The following is a 22,771-nucleotide window of genomic DNA, read 5'->3' as shown; positions in this document are numbered from 1 at the left end:
GCAATGAGAAGGGAAGGAGGGGTGAGGGCGCGACAACCCGAGCCCCCGCCCCGCCCCCGCCGCGACCCCCAAACTGAAACGCAACAAGGCCCCTACGCGACGGTCCCGCAACGCGGGCTGGAGAAGGGGGACGGGCCGCTTAGGGTGGTCAGGTGCGACAAGCAGGGCTACCTGTGAGATGGCCGCAAAGCCCGCCACCGCCGCCCTCTGCGCCCGGGCAGGGCCACTGGCCTCACTGTCCGGCCAAGCGTCCTCCGCTGAGGTTCTCTTCCTGCTGCTTGGCGGCGGCCACGGCCCGGCCCCGGGTCTCGCGAGGCGGCGCGGTGGCAGCGGGAGAAGTTGGCCGAAGGGCGCGGTCCGCTCTCGGCCTGACCGCTCGGTCTGAGCAGTGCTAGGCAGGGCGGCGCACCGCCAGGCGCGACCGAAGCGGCGGCAGGTGGCAGGAGGGCGGGGACTAGAGCCCAGGCGCCGGCCGCGGGCGCGCAGTTTTGTTGTTGTTATGAAGAAGGTCCGGGTTCCCTTTAAGCTGGAAGACCCAGGGCGGAAGTGCGTCATGCGCCGCCCGCAGCGGGGCGCGGTCTTCCCGGCCCTGCGGCCTGCTCTCCGCCCGCGCCGACCAGGGATACCCCGGACCGAATTCCGGGTCGCCCCGAAGCCACGCGGGCGCGTCTGAGCCCGCCAGGCCTGACCCTTCGCTCGGCTCCGCCTCCCCAGCGGCCCTCAGGCCTCGCCACTAGCGTAGGTGGCGCTAGTACATTCTGTTTTGACCAAACCCTAAAGACTTGTTAAGTGTTCCTCCACCCTTAGCGTTGTTTTTGCAAAAGTTAGTGTCCTTCCCGATGCTGAATCAAACTTCTGCTCAAAATGTCTTGTGTCGGCTGTCTGTAAAGCACTGGAGCTTTGGCGGAGCAGAGACTGTGAGACAACATTACTTAAGGAGAAGGGTTTCAGTTCAGATGCCCGGAGTCTGCTTCTACTTTCGTTTTACCCTGCCTAACCTTTCTGAGCCTCAGTTTACTTCTCTAAATGGGACAGTCATGCCTGCCTGACAGCGTGCTGCTCAATAAATGAGCTATGTAGGTAAGCCACCTGGTACAGTTCTGGCAGACTCTCAGTTCCATTTCTTTCCTTTGTCTTCTCTAAAGTTGATGAGTGTTTACTGAGCACCTACTGTGTGTTCAGTACAGTGGGAGATGAAGCGGGATGGCAGTGTTATTTTTGTTTTATGGCTTAGACAGGGAAGGCGAACTTTCTTCAGTCTACCTCCCAAAGCTGACTTACTCTCCATTTTCTGCACGAGTTTTAGGAGTCCATGCAGTAAGTTAAGTTTGTTAGACGTGCATTTTCATAGCTCCAAGCTTCCACTACAGGCGAATGCAAGCAGTTAATGTAAGGGGCTTTGGGGACCTGGTCTCTTCCCCTCTCAGCTTCACGGGGATTAGTGGAAGTTAGTGACCAGAGGAAATTCTTCCTCTCAACAGCTAATGCAACAGGATCCCTTACACCCCCTCGTTCACCTCTTTCTTTATGGTAGATCACCTACCATATCTTAACTGTACCCTCTCAATGCTCTTTTGAAATAAGAGTGAAATTCTCTATTTTTAGCATGGAATGAGAACAGCTTGCTTTGACTTGGGTTTTTGGTAGCAGACCCTGGTCTTTTTCTACCTATTGTCTAGTCATCCTAATAGAAGCTTAATACTAGCCACAAATACTTATTCAGACTCCTGTACACCTAGCAGCAGCCATTTGACGCAGTTCTAGACCACCCCACTTCTAGATGAAAGCTGGAGTTGCTGCTGGGGCTTCTAGGAAAGCTTTCAGATGAACATGTTCTGCAGACCAGAGCTCATCCTTGCCCTCCACTTGTCTTTCTTCCTGGAGGAATGTGATGCCATAAATGGGGCAGCCACAGCTCAGTCATGAAGCAACAAACAGGAGAACAAAGGCCTATGTTAAGAGGTTGGCAGAGCAGAACAATGAAAGAGGCTGGATCCTTTGTGGCATGATTGTGCCACCATATGTCCTAAGCTGTCTGTTCTAAGAATTCTTTTATGTCCAGTTCCTATTTAAACCAGAAGGTCTCCCCAACCACCACACCCACTATAAGCTCCTGTCACTTAACGCTTGTGACTCAGACTTCCAGGAATTCTTTAATGTGGTCATTTCACTTGACACTGTGAAGTATATGTTATTAGTATTAAGATGGAATGTATATTTCACTGCGACAGGCATTATTTAGAGTTCATCAAATATTCACTAACATGGACAAAAACATTTAAAAATGTAATGAATATATGAGTATAAAAATGATACAGTACCTGCAGTATCTGACAGAAGTGACTTTTTTTTTGCTTTACAGCCACCTGAATTAAGTACCTGAAAATACTTTTGATGCTGTTGAACTTGGCCACAATAAAAACAGTATGTAAAAATGACCCCATCTTTGTTAAATTATGTGTATGTGTGTATGAAACAATGTATGAAAGGATAGTCCCCAGAATTTTGATAATATTTAACTTTGAGGTAGGAAAAATTGTTAATATGAAGGGATGCAAGCTAGCAATTACTTACAGACTGCTATGAGCATTGAGTTACCTGTTTCAATCCTTATACATGTTGCAGATAAAGGGGAAATGAGAAAGAACAGCTACACATCTCAGTTATCATTTGCTGCTTAAAGACAGCCTCTAGTGAGACTGCTTAAGAGTAGGATGCTAATAGATAGACTGTTAACTATTCAATACACATAATCTTAGTTCCTAGTTCAGTAATTCAGAGTGATTTCTGCCCATGGAGTAGTTTTGTTTATAAAGTAAAACATTTAAAGGAAATTGTTTCTAGATAATAAAAATTGATTTCTAATATATGTGGGACTTTTTTTACTTCCAGTTCTTTTAACTGGGAAGGAGGGCAGCTAGCAAAAGCATTTATCACCTCATTCTGAGAGATTCCAGTTTCCTCTAAAATTTTAAAGAAAATAAAGTGCTTATTATTGAGAATTTCTTACTAAAATTTGGTATCCCTTCCAGAAAGGTAAAACACTTTAATGGTGAACAGTATAATTTTCAGTGTTTGAGTTTTTGGTTTTGTTTTTTGTTTGTTTGTTTGTTTTTGGTTTGTTTTTTTTTTTTTTTCTTTGATAACTCTCTTGGGAGGAAAGACTTTAGTCAAGTGATGATCTTGCAGTTGCAGATTTCAAAGATGATGTTGGCCATCTGGCTTCTGATTCCTTCTAGTCCTACTTACACCAAACTTGTCTTTTATTTTTTTAAAGATGCTGTGCCACAAAGCATCTCATCAAATCTCAATCAAGTTTATTGTTTAATAACAAGTGAAATCCTACACTTGAAGCCTAGGAAGCCTAGGAAAATTAACTCGTTTCAACACTGCACTTTCAAAATCTTAATTGATCCCAGATGTTTGATTATAAACAACATTGTAGAAAATGCAAGGAAGAAAACCACACGTGCATTAAATGTCCAATGGGTGATTTGAGTGACTTGTCATCTAATGAATTGTCAGAACAGCTCTGAGAGGTAGTGAGGACAGGGAAGAAGCTCAGAAAGCTAAGTGTCTTCCCCAACGTCACACAGCTTGTAACTGCCAAATAGAATTCCGATTCTTCTGTAATGTAGACTCTTTCCACTACACTCAACTGTCTTATTTAAAGGTATTCGTACATAACAAGACATTTTCAGGGGAAAAGCTTTTCAGGCACAACATCTTAGAGGTCATCTAGATCTGCTTTCCAAGTACTACCAAAGTCCCTCTGAAGGGCAGTCAGTCAATGTTGGCTTAAATCCTTCCTGGGAAGGGGAGCACCACATTTTTTCACTACAGCATGACCTGTTGTTAAACAGCCATGGTTATTGTAAGTGAATTAAAATCTGCCTTGCTATAATTTGTCATTAGGCCATTTTTCTCCTCTTGATTAATCCAAAATGTGTTTACTCTTATTCTACATGTCTGCCCTTCGAATGGATAGCTATTAAATGCTCTCTATATCTTCTCCTGGCTAAGCATCCCCAAACCTTTCAACATCCGTAAGAGTAGTTTGCAGATCACTTAAAATACTGACTCAACTTTGGACACAGTAGTTTGCATATCCCACGTCGATCATGGTGACTATAATGAGTATTTAGATGCATGATTTCCCTAGAATAGTCTTCATACTGACACATCTATATTTCTGTTAATTTCTGTATTAATGTAAATCTTCATAAGCTGGTTTAGCAGTTGGATTTCCTGCTCATCAGAAACTATATATCTAGTCATTTCTTAGAGTGACCATTTGGCAAAGACAGAAGTCTCATTTCTCTGGTGATTCAATTATTTATGATAATACGTGGAAAAAGTATAGCAAATAGCATCTCACTAACCTCCTATAGGTGACCAGAGGAAAGGGGGAAGGAGCAACTCCTTTTATTTTTCATCCTTTAGAGAATTTTAACCTAAATGCATATATTAGTTATCTATTGCTGCCAAAAAAAAAAAAAAAATTACCAGAGTTCCCATTGTGACTCACTGGAAACAAATATGACTAGCATACATGAGAAGGCAGGTTCGATCCCTGGCCTTGCTCAGTGGGTTAAGGATCTGGCATTGCCGTGAGCTGTGGTGTGAGTCACAGACACAACTCAGATCCTTTGTTGCTGTGGCTGTGGTGCAGGCTGGCAGCTACAGCTCCAATTGGACCCCAAGTCTGGGAACCTCCATGTGCCGCAAGCGCGGCCCAAAAAAAAAAAAAAAAATCACCCCCAAAACTGGGGGTCAGAATTTTGGGAGCCTCTTTGCTGGTGATTCTGGTTTTGAGTCTCTCATGAAAGTGCAGTCAGGATATCAGCTGGCATTCGTTATCTGAAGACTTGATGGGGACTGAAGGATCTACTTTCAAGGTGATTCATTCATAAGGCTGGCAAGTTAGGCTGGGTGTGGGTATGAAGTCTCAGTTGCTCTCCATGTGGGTCTCTCCACAGAACTGCTGTTGTGTGTCCTCACAACTGGACAGCTAGATTCCCCCCGGATGAGGAGTCCAAGGCACCAAGGCTGAAGCAGCATTGCCTTTCATGACTTCGATTCCAAAATCATCCCCTGCCACCTACATGGTGTTCTATTTGGTCACAAAGATCAGCTCTGAGTCAGTGTAGGAGAGTGCCCAGGAGTATAAATACTAGGAGATAAGGACCTCCTATCATATTGGAGGCCAGCTACTATGATCTACCTCCCCAAAGCATAGCAGGTCATAATAGATACCCTGTTCCCTCTGTATGCACCTATCCAAGTCCAAATCCCAGTAATAACAGTGCCGTTGTTTCACAACTGCTTGCCCTTCCTCTGGCATTTAGCCTCTCTCTTCCCAAAGATCTTTCACCAATTTCCTTCCCCTCAAATTAGAACTGTCTAACTCTACTGACTATATTTCTCAAATGTTTATAAATGTTCATTTTTTTGCTAAAAGCAAGTATAATTTAGGTGAGTTTGGGCATATTAAATTTGCTACTCAACATTCAAATAAAGGATCACTAAATTGAACATGGAGAGTAGTCCTTGGCCTAACTCAGGGGTTCTTAATCTGGGTCCAGAGATATACCCTGAATTATCTGTAGGACTGTGCACATACATACACATGTGCATTTCTCTAGAGGGAGAGTCCCTGATTTTTATTAGCTTCTTGAAGGGACCATTTGTAATACCTTTCAGAGTCCCAGTAAAACTCAGTCCTCATTGTAAGGTTTTCCCTGTTAAAGGAAATGGATTATTGAGCCAATTATCAAGTTATTGCCTCAAGGGTCTCAAAGCACTCTTCACTGCCTGCTTTGTGATAATAGAAGTAAATCCTGTAAATATTTCTCCTTTTCTGGCTGTCATGATATTAAACTTTGTCAGTAAAGTGCGCTGGAGAGACACTTGGAGGAAGAAGAGATTTCTCTACCTGTGCTCCTTTAGGCAGGCTCTTACGCACGTGTGGCTTCTGTACCTCCCAGTTCCTGCAGCACCCAGTGGCCCACAGTGTGTAGCACCTCTTATGAACAGCTTCTCCAGGAACCCTCTCAGGCAACTTTACAGGCAACACCCTGAGCGGCTTTCCCTGGAACCCCATCAGATAGCTTCACACGGAGTACCACCCAGGCCACACTGTCCGTGAACAGCTTCCCCTCACACCCCCTAGGCAGCTTTGCACCCTCAGAGGACTTCTCTGACGTCAAATGAGCCACTCATTTGTGGCCTTGGACCTTTTCAAGCAGGGTCGATCTCAATCCTAAAAGCAGCAGCTGATCCCTATATCTGATTGTCCTGTATTCTTTAGAATTCTCTTAGTTCCTTACTAGCCATCTCCTTATCACTCCAATACTCTGTTAAAAGTAATAATTCTTTATATTTAACCTTCTGCATTCAAAATATCTTTTGCTTTCTGTCTCTTGTTTGGACCCTGACTGATACGAATTGGTATCTGTAGTTGCCCCAAGAGGTAAACACTAAGAATTTGAGGATTGCTTTGGTCATGCCCTTTGGCTGAGCTCCTCCCCACTGAGAAATGAAATGAGGGCATTATAAATAATCAAAGTATCATCTGTGGTTGGTCATGTTGACATGTCAGCTGAAGCAAGAGATTGCCCAGCTGGCTGCTGCACTTGACCATTATGGCCATTAAGACGCCTGTAAGGACAGTGGTGTGGGATGGAGTCTTCTGAGTGTACGTTAGCACTTAGAGAAAGACAATGAAAAGCTCACATCTTTCCACTCTCAGCTCAAGCCAAAGTCTAAGACCAGAAAGCTTCCATGATAACTGTAAAAATATCTCTTAGTTCTAATAAACATAGGGGTGATATTGTCAAAAATAAAGCACGATTTTTTTTTAAGAATTGCTGAATTATAGCAGTAATTGCATTCACAGTCCCATCAAATTGTTCATATGAAAAACTAGTGATTACCCATGATAGACGGGCAATATAGGGGTGGGGGAGTGGGAGGTACAAAATATTGGGTGTAAGGATGTATTGTACAACATGGGCAATATAACCAATATTTTGTAGTAACTGCAAATGGAGTGTAACCTTTAAAAATTGTATTAAAATTTTTTTAAGAAAAAGGGTAGATAGAGAAGACGAGGACCACAAAAAAATAAAATGTACTAGGCAAAAAGAAAAAGTGTACCAAGAAAGAAAAATGGAACCCCTGACTAGGAGGCAACCTGCATTTTTTGTTTTTATTGTTATCATCATCTTCATCATCATTACTAAAATAAACTGAAATGGCTAACTTTTTAAAATATTACATGAAAGTTGAAACATTGAATGGGATCCTAAAAATTATTAGAATAGGGACATCTGCTTGAACATGGCTGAAGCTGACCATCTTGAAACTAAAAGTCACTCTAATCTCTATTAAAGTGTTTGCCTTCTGGAGACTAGCTTTCCTTTGCTTAAAAACTCTGTGATAACCTCACCTGGAACAGACACCTTAAAAAGGAATGTTTATTCTCCACAAGACCCACCATAACCACCCCCTATTGCCACTAGACCTGTATGTAGGATTACATCTCAGCCAGCTGCACAGGATAGGTATACACAATGACCCAAGAGGAAACAGCTTACACACCAAAATAATTGCAAGACTTCACTAATCTATATCAGCAGGAATAGGAAGTATATTCTAAAAATGTTCACCTTAGAGGGTGAAATGTAACACTAGATTGAGCCGAATTAATTGATATGTGTGCACCTACTAGAGAGTCCTGGTTTAATATGTTAGTTCATGGAGTGAAGGTAGCTCTCAGTTTATTGATTGGTTGACAGAAACCTGGGCTCAACCTTGGCATACGCTTAATACAGCTGAGATACCAGAGTTACCTACATCACATAGATAAATTTAAGGGCCCAGGGTGATAGGAACGTTAAACTGTATCATGTTACCTGCACGCCCATTTGCTCCCTCCAACGTTCCCAGAAGGCCCAAAAGACACTTCACTAAGGCTTTGAGAAATAAAGGAGTGAGGGGAGCCCCACATCCTTGTAGGGTTCTGTATTATTCTCATTTGTAGACCAGGCATAGCTGAAAGGGATGCTGCCACTGAGACGAACTCCCTAGTTATAGCGCCTTTTGGAGACAGCACCCTGAAAGGATGAGAATCTGTGTCATAAGATGCAATATATGCTTTGGATCAGAAATCATTACATGCAGGGAGGCATTTCAATTCTTAGCTCAACTGCAAAGGTACTTAATGTTCACCATTGACCATGATAAGATTTTGCTAGTCACTATTATAGAGGACACACAGAATAATAAGATGTACTTGCCTTCAAGGAGTTTACAACTTAGGAGAAAATAAGACAAGCCTGCAAGTGACTAAGACAAAACAGAGTAAGAGAAGTACCCCCGGGCCTTCTGCAACCCAGCCGATTTATGTCTCAGCCAAAAGCAGAAGAGGAAAGTGAGGGAGAATTTATGATTGGCTATATCAAAGTGGGCTGGGGGCAGTTTGCAAAAGGCAGTGATTTGACATGGTTCTTCCTCTCCTCAATCTTTTCCAACTTTTTCTCACATTTCCCCCAGATTGTATGTTCATTAAAACCCCACCCATTGCCTTGTCTCAGTCCCAGCTGAGAATCTTTAAGTCCAGAGAGGTTCAGCTATGCCACAGGAGATATGATGGACCTCACACTACCAGGCATGCATGTCCACCTCCCCCTTATAAAGGCCTGTTTTTCACTGCGCCCTTCCTAAGGATAACCTCATCTTTTTTCATCACACTCTCCACCATCCCTCCCATTTTACTTCCAGTAACTACAGCAATTTCTTTATGTTGGTAGTGGCTTCCTAATGAGATGTGTTAACAGTGCTGAGGCCAGATCAGGGATTAGCAGAGTAAATGATTGACTGAACTGACATGGGTAAGGAAAGGGAATGACATCTAAGTTAAGTATTCAAATACAGGATACTAGAAACCTACTTCATTCATTCATTCACTCATTCATTCAAAGTATTTCACATTCCAAAGTTTGGTTTTTTTGTTTTTGTCTTCTTAGGGCCACAGCTACAGCCTATGGAGTTTCCCAGGCTAGGGGTTGAATTGGAGCCATAGCCCCTGGCCTACGCCACAGCCACAACAATGCCAGATCCAAGCCGTGTCCAAGATCTACACTGCAGCTTGCGACAACACTGGATCCTTTAACCCACTGAGTGAGCCCAGTGATCGAACCCACATCCTCATGATTACTAGTTGGATTCTTAACCCCCGAGCCACAATGGGAACTCCAAGATTTTGTACTTTTTATCTTATCTTGAAAAATATTTCCAAAAACATGCATGAAAAATTTTAAATAGTTTCATAACTGGTCAAGAGAAAAGGCCAAAGTTCTTGAGAAAAATCTTGTCTGAGTTCACTTTTCTTTTTTTCCTGCGTCTTAGTTTCTTTCTTTGTGTATTATTCTTCCTGACTCCCTAGGGTTTATAAACTAGGCTGAGTCTTTGAAATAGCAAACTAGCTTTGACTAAGAAAATTTGTTAAATTCCAGGCTTTAAAGAGTGGTAGGGCAGCTTCTCAAGTATAGTCTCTGTAACACTCATTCTTAAAGAATGCAGGATTTTATCTCCTCGAAGGAATTTATGTTTCACAATTTTGATGTTGCCCAGTGCAAAATGCTCAGCTCTGTTGCAAGAATTTGTAACTAAGATCCCTCCAGAATGAACACAAAGCAATTTAACATTAGTAGAGTGCTTATGACAAATGTGGAGAGCCTTGGGTGGGTGCTTTTGTATAGTGATCTCTGTGAATCCCTTCAAGGTAAACACTGAGCCCTCACTTTCAAACTTTCCCCGCCCCATCCTTAAATGTTTTGTCTATGCTTCCATGTGAAATCTATTGCATTTACCATGTGATAATTATCTCTTGATAAGTCTGTGATCTTCCAGGGGCCAGATATTATACCTGATAAACTTTTTATCACTATTGCCCAGCACAATTCCTTTTTCTTAGTAACAATGAACGTTATTGACTAAATGATAATACTTGTTTTACAGAGAAGGGGAATGAGAGAAGTTAAGTAATTTGTCCAAGGTCACTCAGTTAATAACAGATAGAGCTGTTGATATAAAAGCCCATGAGGAGTTCCCGTCGTGGCGCAGTGGTTAACAAATCTGACTAGGAACCATGAGGTTGCGGGTTCGATCCCTGCCCTTGCTCAGTGGGTTAACGATTTGGCGTTGCCGTGAGCTGTGGTTTAGGTCGCAGACGCGGCTCGGATCCCGAGTTGCTGTGGCTCTGGCGTAGGCCGGGGGCTACAGCTCCAATTAGACCCCTAGCCTGGGAACCTCCATATGCCGCGGGAGCGGCCCAACAAATGACAAATAACAAAAATAAATAAAAAATAAAAAATAAATAAAAGCCCATGAATTTTATGGCATTTCCTATTTGTTTCTATTTACTACCACTCCTGTCTTCCATATCTGTAGGACTTTGTGTAACCATCTATGTCCTTTTTCAGTAGTCGGCAGGAGAGTGTCTGGAAAAACTACAAGATAGAAATCTGGGCCACATTGAGGAGATAAGCCATGCCGTCAGCAAAAAGATTACAGAATCATCGTGGTGACAAAGATCAGAAGTGATGGGAGGGGCATCATCTTCACACATCTGCTAGGAATCTCATGGAGCTAAAAGAATCAGCCCTGATTAATGTAAACTTGCTTGTTATCGACCCAGAAAAACAGAAAAACAACCACAGGAATTTCAATATTTACCCAATTATTGTCTCTCAAATACTTTCCTCTGTCATTTAATGATTGGCCATACCACAGGCATTTTCCTGTTAATTCCTCTGCCAAACTCGGTATTTTAATCTATTATTTTTTTATTGCACATATGACTGCAATCTCCTATAATTATTATATACTTGTAGCTTTTTGGTTTGTGTCTATGAAAGTCATTCTTCGTTAGCATAGCCATTTTTATTCACTAACCTCCCAAGTTGCAGCTTACAGAGTAACACTTCAGGAAGAGAAATATTTGAGGCCCTCTCCTTATAAACCACCTGCATTTGTGAGGATGCCAAGGAACCAATGAAAGTAAATAAGCTTAAAGGAGGAAAAGGAAACTCAACATAAATTGGTACTTTTCCTCAGATTTGTTTGAGAGATGATCTTCTTTGTTCCCCACCATTTGTGTATTCGTTCTCCAGGTTTTTTATTGTTTGTTTTCCAAAATTCCATTAGAAACCTCTGTTTTGCTTTGTTTTTATTTTTAGAATTTGTAATGATTTTTATATTTTTTTCATTATAGCTGGTTTACAATGTTCTGTCAATTTTCTACTGTACAGCATGGCAACCCAGTTACACATAGAAGCGTAGATTCTTTTTTCTCACATTATCATGCTCCATCATAAGAGACTAGACATAGTTCCCAGTGCTACACAGCAGGATCTCATTGCCTATCCATTCCAAAGGCATCACTATGCATCTAATAACCCCAAGTTCCCAATCCATCCCACTCCCCCTTGGCAACCACAAGTCTATTCTCCAAGTTCATGATTTTCATTTCTGCGGAAAGGTTCATTTGTGTTGTGCCGTATATTAGATTCCAGATGTAAGTGATATCATGTGGTATTTGTCTTTCTCTTTCTTTTTTTTTTTTTTTTTTTTTTTTGTCTTTTTGCCATTTCTTGGGTCGCTCCGCAGCATATGGATGTTCCCAGGCTAGGGGTCTAATCAGAGCTGTAGCTGGCAGCCTACGCCAGAGCCACAGCAATGCAGGATCCGAGCCGAGTCTGTGACCTACACCACAGCTCACGCAATGCCCACTGAGCAAGGGCAGGGATCGAACCTGCAACCTCATGGTTCCTAGTCGGATTTGTTAACCACTGCACCACGACGGGAACTCCTGTCTTTCTTTCTGAATTACTTTACTCAGTATGGGAGGCTCTGGTTCCATCCATGTTGCTGCAAATGGCATTATTTTGTTCTTTTTTATGGCTGAGTAGTATTCCATTGTGTATGGATACCACATCTTCCTAATCCAGTCATCTGTCAATGGACATTTGGGTTGTTTCCATGTCTTGGCTATTGTGAATAGTGCTGCAATGAACATGTGAGTGCATGTGTCTTTTTCGAGGAAAGTTTTGTCTGGATATATGTCCGAGAGTGGGATTGCTGGGTCATATGGTAGTTCTATGTATAGTTTTCTAAGGTATCTCCATACTGTTTTCCATAGTGGTTGTGCCAATTTACATTCCCACCAATGGTGCAGGAGGGTTCCCTTTTCTCCACACTCCCTCCAACATTTGTTATTTGTGGACTTATTAATGATGGCCATTCTGACTGGTGTGAGGTGGTATCTTTTGGTAGTTTGGATTTGCATTTCTCTAATAATCAGTGATATTGAGCATTTTTCCTGTGCTTGTTGGCCATCTGTATATCTTCTTTGGAGAAATGTCTATTCAGGTCTTCCACCCATTTTTCAATTGGGTTGTTGGCTTTTTTGCTGTTGAGTTGTATTAATTGTTTGTATGTTTTAGAGATTAAGCCCTTGTCAGTTGCATCATTTGAAACTGTTTTCTCCCATTCTGTAAGTTTTCTTTTTGTTTTCTTTTTGGTTTCCTTTGCTATGCAAAAGCTTTTCAATTTGATTAGGTCCCATTGGTTTATTTTTGCTTTTATTTCTGTTGCTTTGGGTGAGAAACCTCTATTTTGGATATGTGGTTTCATTTTGACTTATTATAAACAGAAATCACTTTTTATTGCCATTTCATGAGATTTTTTTATCAACTATAATTTTCTTTTATTTAAAAGTTATTTTCAACTTTATAAGAAATTTTAGTCTAATTTGTATAATCTCACCATCCTAAATTACCAACTGTCATTATTTTGTGTGTCTTCTGATTTTCATTATATATGTATATTTATAACGAAATCCGTATGTATATAGTTTTATAAGTTGTAATAATAGGATGCACATACAATATTAGGAATTCCTTTTTGACTTATAGGTTTTTAAAATTCTTTTTATTTCTATTAATGATTTTTTATTTTATATAGTCATATTTCTCAGTGCTGACATTTCAAAATAAAATTCTTTAGCAATATGCCATAATTTTATTTAATCATGTCTCAAGCATTAGATATGTGAATTCACAGTTTTTCAGTATTAAAAATAATACTTCTGTAAACATCTTGGTTTGCTTAGCCCTTATACTTGAAATACATTTTCAGAATGATTACTAGATCAAAGCATCTGAACTCGATAAACATTAGCCATTCTATTTTTAAATCAATTGAAAATAAATGTAAGTAAGAATTTGGCATTATTTATTTTAACTTGCTTTAGTCCATCTGTTAATACATTATGTGTAGTCATTCCACATTTTAAAATGTGATGAAAATATGTCAATTAGTTCATTTTGTTGCAGGTGATAAGCTATCAAAAAGGCTCAGCTGAATTTAGGAGTTCTCTTTCCCATTCTTCATTTATTTCCCAATGATATTATTGATATCATTCCTTGGTGGGCTTTCTCCATAGTAGGAAAAATGGCCACTAGAGATCTCAAACCTACTTATTTAAGGCTTATGGCTTCCATATATCAAGTTTCATTGAAGGATTGTGATGAACCTTGCTTGGTTCTTATGCCTACCTTGGATCAATTATTTTGTCCATGAAGACATATAGTATTTTGATTGGCCCATCTTGGTCACATGCTCACCCTGGGGGTTGGGGAGAGGTGGAGGGCGGGGCACCGTGACTGACAGCCCTGCCAGAACCACAGACTTGGAAAGAGTGAGGGGCTTAGTGGAGCAATTGGCAGACAAAAACAACGCATCTATTATATGTGTTTCCTGTATTGCTTCTAAACCTCTTTACATTTATAAATGTAAATGCAGACAACCCTATTTAAGATTATGAGGTTCGAAGTTTTACTTTCTTGCTCTCTTATATCCCCTTTTCTGCATCCTTCTCCTTTCTCCCACACCTGTTACCACTATCCAGTGACTTATGTTCTCTCTAATCTGTTTCCCATCAGAACTTACTTTGAGTTAATACAAGTTGAAAAGAGTCCAGAAAAAATCGAATTAAGACCCAGGATGCAAATTACTACCCTCCCTAGAGTTGGTTAGTTTAGTCAAGGACAATCATCCAGGACTAAGAAAGGTATAATTTTCAGGGGAAGGGGGACATCTGAGCACCTTCAAATACTCCCTCTACTAGGAATTCCTTTTTCCCCTTTAGGTTGCTGGTAATATCTCTAGTGAAAAGGATGTAAGAGATAACTGGGACCCAGGATCTCAAACTTGAATCTTGTCCATTCAACTAGATCCCCAAAGGAAATACACATGCAGAAGTCAAGGCTAACCAATGCATGATTTTTATTACCATGAGGCTTTTGCCCAAACGCTACTATTTAACAAAGTAGACAGAAAAGGTTAAGAGCTTAGGCTCTGGAATCAGCCCAGGCTGTGCTCAAAGGTGGCTCTATCATTGTTACCTGGAGCCCTAATACTTTGACTATAAAACGGGGATAGTAATTTCGAACTCAAAGGTTCTGTGAATTAAAAGAAATAATTCATACAGATTGCTTAGTTCAGTGCCTGGCACAGAGGAGTCCCTCAATGAGTGAGAGTCATTTGGTAATGATGACGATGATGGTGATGGTGGAGATGTTGATGACGATGATGGTGATGATGATGGTGGTGATGATGGTGATGATGATGGTGATGATGGTGGTGATGATGGTGATGATGGTGATGGTGATGATGGTGATGGTGATGATGATGATGGTGATGATGATGATGATGATGATGGTGATGATGGTGATGATAGTGATGGTGGAGATGTTGATGACGATGATGGTGATGTTGCTGACGGTGATGATGGTGATGATGATGATGGTGATAATGGTGATGGTGATGATGATGATGGTGATAATGGTGATGTTGATGATGATGGTGGTGATGATGGTGATGATGGTGATGGTGATGATGGTGATGATGATGAAGAAGAAGAAGGTGGAGGGGAAGGAAGAAGAGAAGGAGAAGAGGAAAGGAGGAGGAAGAGAATAGAGGGAAGAAGGAGGAGGAGAAGAAAGAAAGCATCACCTCTGATCTGAAAGGCCAGATCACATAGAAACCTCTTTTCACTTGGCTGCAAGTTGGTCTTAAGACCTAAAATAATGGTCTTAAAAATTTTTGTTTCGGAGTTCCCGTCGTGGCGTGGCGCAGTGGTTAACGAATCCGACTAGGAACCATGAGGTTTTGGGTTCAGTCCCTGCCCTTGCTCAGTGGGTTAAGGATCCAGCGTTGCTGTGGCTCTGGTGTAGGCCCGTGGCTACAGCTCCAATTTGACCCCTAGCCTGGGAACCTCCACATGCCGCAGGAGCGGCCCAAAGAAATAGCAAAAAGACAAAAAAAAAAAAAAAAAAAAAAATTTTGTCCCTATACCTCCATAATTTTTTCAACTGTGAACTTCTCATGCATTTTTAAGTCGACATCTAAAGTTTTTCATCCTGAGTTTAAATGGTTACAAAAAGATATTATTCCTGGAATTTTACAAATAGTGGCACTTTCAAATAAAATTTTCATGTCACTTTTACCTACTCAGTTGTTAGTGTTACTCACTCTTAATGTCCAGGGTTCCTAAGCCTGTACCAAGACATCAAATCAGTATTAATTACACCCCCCCCTTTTTTTACTTAGAAGCAATGTAGTTAATCCACTAGACTCAGAAAGGACAATTTTAAATTTGTTAATTTCAGTACACCTTTGCCATTACCATATGCTTAAAATATATTTTTAAGAGCTATAGATTTCACTCATTTATTTCATGGCACATATCTGTTATTTAATTACCAAAACCAGCCCCTGTTGACGAGCCAATAGAAAAAAAGATTAATTTTCTTTTTTTTTTTTTTTTTCGTCTTTTTTGTTGTTGTTGTTGTTGTTGCTATTTCTTGGGCTGCTCCCACGGCATATGGAGGTTCCCAGGCTAGGGGTTGAATCGGAGCTGTAGCCACCGGCCTACGCCAGAGCCACAGCAACACGGGATCCGAGCCGCGTCTGCAACCTACACCACAGCTCATGGCAACGCCGGATCGTTAACCCACTGAGCAAGGGCAGGGACCGAACCCGCAACCTCATGGTTCCTAGTCGGATTCGTTAACCACTGCGCCGCAACGGGAACTCTTAATTTTCTTTTTAATTGACATATACAAGCTAATGAAGGGAAATGAATTTCGAATGTATGACATATATATACATACACACATACACATACATCATATTCTATACACAGTTGACCCTTGAACAACATGGGTTTGGACTGCGCAGATGCACTTATAAAGCAGATTTTTTTCGATAAATGTGCACTATGGTAGTACATGATCCCCAATCCCTGGTTGGCTGAATCCAAGAATGCAGAACTTCTGATACTGAGAACCAACTGTAAAGTTGTACATGGATTTTCCATTGCACATAGGGGGGCAGCGCCCCAACCCCCTGTCTTGTTCAAGGGTCAGTTGTACATTCAACATTTGGAGATCGAAGTTCTGTACTAATAAAAGCAGGCTGTACTGCCTTTGGCTCTTGGACACCTTACCTCTTAAATCTACATCGAAGTCCAGCGTTGCATCAGTTGGACACTGCAATGATCAACCCAAAGAAAAGGACAAGAAACTTAAAAAACAGCCCATTCCTGTACTAATGAGACCCAAATGGAATCTCACTTGGGTTGGACACCTACTTGGGCCAGTGGAGTTTCCTTTATAGGTGATATAGGCCAAAATACCTACCACTGTGTGAAATAGCAGTCACAGTGAACTGAAATTCAAAACCGAATTATATTTTCAAATACTGTCTAGGAATCAAAGGTACAATTTTATGTTATTTTTATATAATGATTTTTTTTTCATTATAGCTGGTTTACAGTGTTCTGTCAATTTCCTACTGTACAGCAAGGTAACCCAGTTACACATACAAGTGTAGATTCTTTTTTCTCACATTATCATGCTCCATCATAAGAGACTAGATATAGTTCCCAGTGCTACACAGCAGGATCTCATTGCTTATCCATTCCAAAGGCAGTAGTTTGCCTCTGTTAACTCTAACTTCCCAATCCATCCTGCTCCCTCCCCCTCCCTCTCAAAGGTACAGTTTTAGTACTACCCAAATTTCATTTGATGTAATTCAATTTGATATTTTCCTATTTAGTTTATTAGCCAACAGATTGCAGTTACTTCATGATCCTTCTCTCAGATTGACACCTGTGGAGGAGGGACAATTTGATAATGCATGTCAAAATCTTAAAAGGATTATAATTGGGAAGGGATGGAGATGGATTCTGGGGGCCCAGTAATGTTCTATTTCTTGACTTCGATGGTGGTAGATGTACAGTTGTTTGCAATTGTTAAAAGTATTCATGTAAGTTAAATGTACTTTTCTCTATGTTACACATACTTCACAATTTCAGTGCTGTTGCAAAACATACCTACTTGATTATTCACTTTAAGCAGTTCTTCTGGGAGTTCTCATCGTGGCTCAGTGGTTAACAAACCTGACTAGTATCCATGAGGATGCGTGTTCGGTCCCTGGCCTTGCTCAGTGGGTTCAGGATCCGGCATTACCATGAGCTGTGGTGTAGGTTGCAGATGCAGCTTGGATCTGGCATCGCTGTGGCTGTGGAGTAGGCCAGCAGCTATAGCTGTGATTCAACCCTTAGCCTGGGAACCTCCATATGCCATGGGGGCAGCCCTAAGAAGACAAAGAATAAAATAAAAAAGATAAATAGTTCTTCCCAAATTTAAAAAAGGATGTAGGAATGATTTTAGATCATTATATATAATAGTAATAATAATGAAATCTAAAAATCCTAGTAAGGATTATGTTAAATAAATAGCCATACACTGGAATATTATACAGCTTTAAAAAATTATGTACAGGAGTTCCCATCATGGTTCAGTGGTTAACAAATCTGACTAAAAACCATGAGGTTGCAGGTTCGATCCCTGGCCTTGCTCAGTGGGTTAAGGATCTGGTGTTGCTGTGAGCTGTGGTGTAGGTTGCAGACATGGCTTGGATCCCGTGTTGCTGTGGCTCTGGCATAGACCGGTGGCTACAGCTCCAATTAGACCCCTAGCCTGGTAACCTCCATGTGCCGTGGGTGCAGCCCTAGAAAAGGGAAAAAGACAAAAAAAATAAAAATAAAAATAAAAAAATTATGTACAGATAAATGTTTACTGAGATAGAAGTTGTTCATGACGTAAGATAAAAAGCAAATTGCAAAAACTATGTTCAGTAAAATCCCTTTTCATTAAAAAAATTTCATGATCCATATGTAAAGAACAATTTCTGGAAATAAACAAACCAAAGTATTAATAATGGACTTGTTGTGAGGGTGTTATTTCTTTTTGCTTACGTATATTTTCTAATTTTTCTAAATGAACACTTTACTATTTTGATAAGAAAAAGTTATTTTTAATTTTTAGAATCTCACTTATCCTTTGAGACAGCAGAAAGTCTTGTTGGCATTATTCCCAGTTTTAATCTTTTTAACATTTTTTTTTTTTTTGGCTACACCTGCAGCATGTGGAAGTTCCAGGGATTGAACCCACACCACAGCAGTGACCCGAGCTTGTGCAGTGACAATACCAGATCCTTAACGCAGATTCCACTGCACCGCAAGGGAATAACTTTAATTATTTATTTATTTATTTATTTTGCTGCTTCCTTTTTTTTTTCTTTTTGGGGCTGCACCCCGAGGCATATGGAAGTTCCCAGGCTAGGGGTCAAATTGGAGTTACGGCTGCCGGCCTACACCACAGCCACAGCAACATCAGATCTGCACCACAACTATGACCTATACCACAGCTCACCTCAACGCCAGATCCTTAACCCACTGAACAGGCCAGGGATCGAACCCACAATGTCATGGTTCCTAATCAGATTCATTTCTGCTGAGCCACAACAGGAACTCCTATTTATTTTTTTTTACTTTAATTTTTAAATAAAATATACATTTTACAAGGACAACCAATTCTTTTCATAATCCCTAATGTTTTGAAATATTACTGTATTTTGTTTATTGACAATTGGGATAGAATCAGATGTTTTCAAGTTTTAGGATAATTTCATGTCTTAAATTTTAATCTTTATAAGGAATCTTTTGTCATATCAAAACTGGTACTTAAAGAACCTTAGTTTGAAGCTTTTTTAAACTATGGTTTTATTTATTCATTTTTTCCTTTTAGGACCGCACCTGAGGCATATGTAAGTTCCCAGGCTAGGGCCTGGATCCAAGCCATAGCTGCTGGCCTATGCCTCAGCCACAGCAACACAGGATCCAAACTGCATTTGCGACCTATACCACAGTTCAGGGCAAGACTGGATCCTTAACTGAGCAGGGCCACTGATCAAACCCACTTCCTCATATGGATACTAGTTGGGTTTATTACCGATAAGCTACAATGGGAACTCCTAAAAACTATGGTTTAAAAACAAACAAACAAAAACTAATTCAGGCAGGATTGGGTGATATTTTTCTTTCATTCTATTTTTAAAAGTTGCTTTCTCACAGCTTCTTCAATCTTTTAATTTGGGGGTGATGTTAAAATTATAAACTTCATCTTTACTATTACAGCATTAAATTTCTTCTTAGCGGTAATTCCTGTCATATTTTCAAGAGGAAATATACTCCTGTGTAAAACAGGAAACGGACGAAATGCACCATGAAATGTGCCATTGCTGTGGTTAACCATATTAGCCACTGGGTGGCTCCACTGTTCCACGCCATTCAGTATCTCTGGTGATGGAAGTTTCCAGTGAAAACAGGAGATGAAGAGCAAGGCTTTATTTACAGAATGCTTAATTGGGAACTGATGCAGCATTTACGTTTTGGACATTTTATTTAGAAACAGTTCTGCTCATGTATGCAATATTTTCTTGTGTTCTCTGATAACTGGGCATTTGACTTGCCAAGAAAGGGAGAGGAAAGCTATATATTTTCTTAACATCTCATCATTTCCTGTTCCAATTTTTTAATCAAAACCAAAAATTCTTCATTTGCGACATCTTGTCTATTTTGATAGCTCTCATTTTCAGAGTCCTATAATAAAATAACTTGAGGAAAAACGAGAAATTACCACTAGACAGGAATGTGGTATGTTCTCCTTTTGGAAAGGTAGAAAGCAGCTTCTACCTCTGAGAGATGTCATTGTGTTCTGGGAAGGGCTAGTGAATAGAAGAAAAAGACAAAAATAACCCTCAAAGATGTAGAATTGGCCTCTGGATAGGGATCTCTAAAGCTAACTGTCCCTGGAGTCACAGATCTACATCTTGGCACTGATCGTAATTAAGAAACTTGACCTCAATTTATATTCTAGATGCCATTACATTTGCATTTTGCTCATTTATGATAAATTTTTCTCCATCCTTCCTTCTTTTATTCTAATTTTCTACCCCAAACCTATCACTTTCTTCTGTGATCTTGGTTCCTTTTATAATCTCCTATCCCTATTTTTATCTTTTTTTCCTTTTTTTTTTTTTTAATCTTTTTTTCCTAATGCCTTTTCATTTGCTAGGTTGAATGTATAATTTCTGAATGACAGTCTTTGTTTTAAAAATTCTCCTTTAGCCGCACTGAATCATTCCTTCAGAGGAAAGAAATTCCAAAAATCTAAGATAAATGATCCAGAGATTGACGTTCCCCTCAATGTGAATACAATTAAGTACTTGAGCTAGTAATAACTATTTTTTAATAACTTAGCTGTATAACTGATTTACTTATGTCCCTGGGGAAACTAATGAATGGTGGAATCAGATGAAAAACATTTGAATTCAAACAACAGTGAAATTAGAGAGAGAACATGTTTTTGATTCTAAGCTATAAATAGAGTAACTAAAAACAGAACTTGGTGGTGGATGACAGAATTCCAAGTGAGAAAGTAGAATTTATATAGCAAGTTCACCTTATTGAGAAAAAAACACAGTCATGAGTTAGAGAGTATATCATATAAAATATATTCACACAGATGAGAGAGAAGAAATAGGCTAAGGTCTTGGATCCTAGGTTTGGGAATTAATATCATAGAGTCCACAGAGTTCACTGCAAAGAGGAGTGAAGAATCCGATTGCTCATCAGGGAGAGAGGATGAGCCTCAGCTACATCCTACCGGGAAGAGAGAAATCTACACCAAACTCTGCAAGCCCAGTCATGGGTCAGAGCCCTTTTCTGGATATCACATACAACTGTACTATCTCTCCTGTCAAAGACAAGAATATTTCCAGAGCTTGAGAGCCAAATGGCAGCAGCCACTTCCACCCCAGAGGCTTCATTATTTCCCAAGACTTCTGGGATTAGGCTTGGGTTTTAATGAATCCAGCTCTGCAGTAGCAGGACCCCATGGAACACCAGTTTATATCTGACTTATATAACTCTTGAACAGGGCTGAATCTATAATATCCTTCATCTATAAATAGACTTGTATAGATAAATATTTTGATTAAAAATTTATTTAAATATTCCTAAGTATCTAATGCAAGGATGCAAATATGCAATCCCTTCTTCCTGAAAATTGAGTCTATCATTTTTTCCTTCTTTTATTTTAATAATGAGGTGTTTCCAAAGTACAGAAAACTGAGTTCCTATCATGGTGCAGCAGAAACGAACCCAACTAGGAACCATGAGGTTGCGAGTTCGATCCCTGGCCTCACTCAGTGGACTAAGGATCCTGCATTGCCGTGAGCTGTGGTGTAGGTCACAGACGCGGCTTGGATCTGGCATTGCTGTGGCTCCGGCATAGGCCGGCAGCAACAGCTCCAATTAGACCCCTACCCTGGGAATCTCCATATGCCAAGGGTGCAGCCCTAAAAAGACAAAAAGAAAAAAGAAAAAAAAAATACAGAAAACTGTAAAGACTCGTGTAATGAACTTCAAGATACCCACTATCTAGCCAAGTCAAATTTGAACATTTTCCTTATTTGCCTGATCTCTTTACCTAGAATTTAAAGGTAAATAAAACATTTCAGATACAAATGAAATCCCTTGTACCATCTCTTCCAACCCCATTCCCCGTCATCCTGCCTTAAAAGTAACCACTATCATGAATTTGGTGTTTATCATCTCATCTATGTTCTTATATTTTGCAACATATATATGTACTCCTAAACAAACAAAATATTTGTATATAAATGAGTATTTTAACCTTTTATAAAGATAACACCATATGGTATGTAGCCTTCTACAATTTGCTTTTTTTTTTTTTTTTTTTTTTTTTTTGTCTTTTTGCCTTTTCTAGGGCTTCTCCCACGGCATATGGAGATTCCCAGGCTAGGAGTCTAATTAGAGCCACAGCAACACCGGATCCTTAACCCACTGAGCAAGGTCAGGAATCGAACCCGCAACCTCAGGGTTCCTAGTCGGATTCGTTAACCACTGTACCACGACGGGAACTCCTACAATTTGCTTTTTTAACTTAATATCATATTTTTAAGATTTATCCATTTTGGTATATTCACCATCAGTTTGTACTTGTTTTAATTTAGACCAGTAAGTAGCCCAGTTTTTCCTCTGCTCTTGCTTAATTCATGGGCAGTTTGTCCACACTGAAGTTTACCATTTAGTGGAAAGAATGAAGAATTAGAGACAGTTTTTTGAAACATAGCTTATTTTAATCCCTTCTGTTTACCATGGAGAAACTAAGAAAAAAATATGTATTTTCAGAATTTCTTGTGTAGCTTTAAAAGATGGCCTGAACTATTCAAGTAATTTCCCACAGTTCTTCTATGTGTCATGAAGACC

The 22,771-nt window shown here is 40.2% G+C and overlaps 1 protein-coding gene and 1 long non-coding RNA gene across 6 annotated transcripts in view; one reads left to right on the top strand and one right to left on the bottom strand.

Moving 5' to 3' along the window:
• The window catches only part of HERPUD2 (HERPUD family member 2), a 41,804-nt gene extending 41,112 nt beyond the window's left edge, over positions 1-692 (bottom strand). Inside the window, exon 1 of the mRNA XM_021078631.1 lies at positions 172-692. The gene's annotated coding sequence lies outside the window, so the exon portion shown is untranslated. The remainder of the gene's footprint in view (positions 1-171) is intronic.
• LOC102161969 overlaps positions 595-22,771 on the top strand; it is an 87,801-nt gene continuing 65,624 nt past the window's right edge. For 4 of the 5 annotated variants that reach the window (XR_002340256.1, XR_002340253.1, XR_002340252.1 and 1 more), the window contains exons 1-2: positions 770-1,080; positions 2,363-2,424. This is a non-coding gene — a long non-coding RNA (uncharacterized LOC102161969). Of the gene's footprint in view, positions 1,081-2,362; positions 2,425-22,771 lie in introns of all 5 variants that reach the window. The other variant, XR_002340255.1, reaches the window with a different exon arrangement.

This window comes from Sus scrofa, chromosome 18 (assembly GCF_000003025.6).
Source record: "Sus scrofa isolate TJ Tabasco breed Duroc chromosome 18, Sscrofa11.1, whole genome shotgun sequence".
Taxonomy (NCBI): Eukaryota; Metazoa; Chordata; class Mammalia; order Artiodactyla; family Suidae; genus Sus; species Sus scrofa.
Note: the sequence above shows the minus strand (reverse complement) of the source record. Positions and strands in the feature narration are given on the sequence as shown.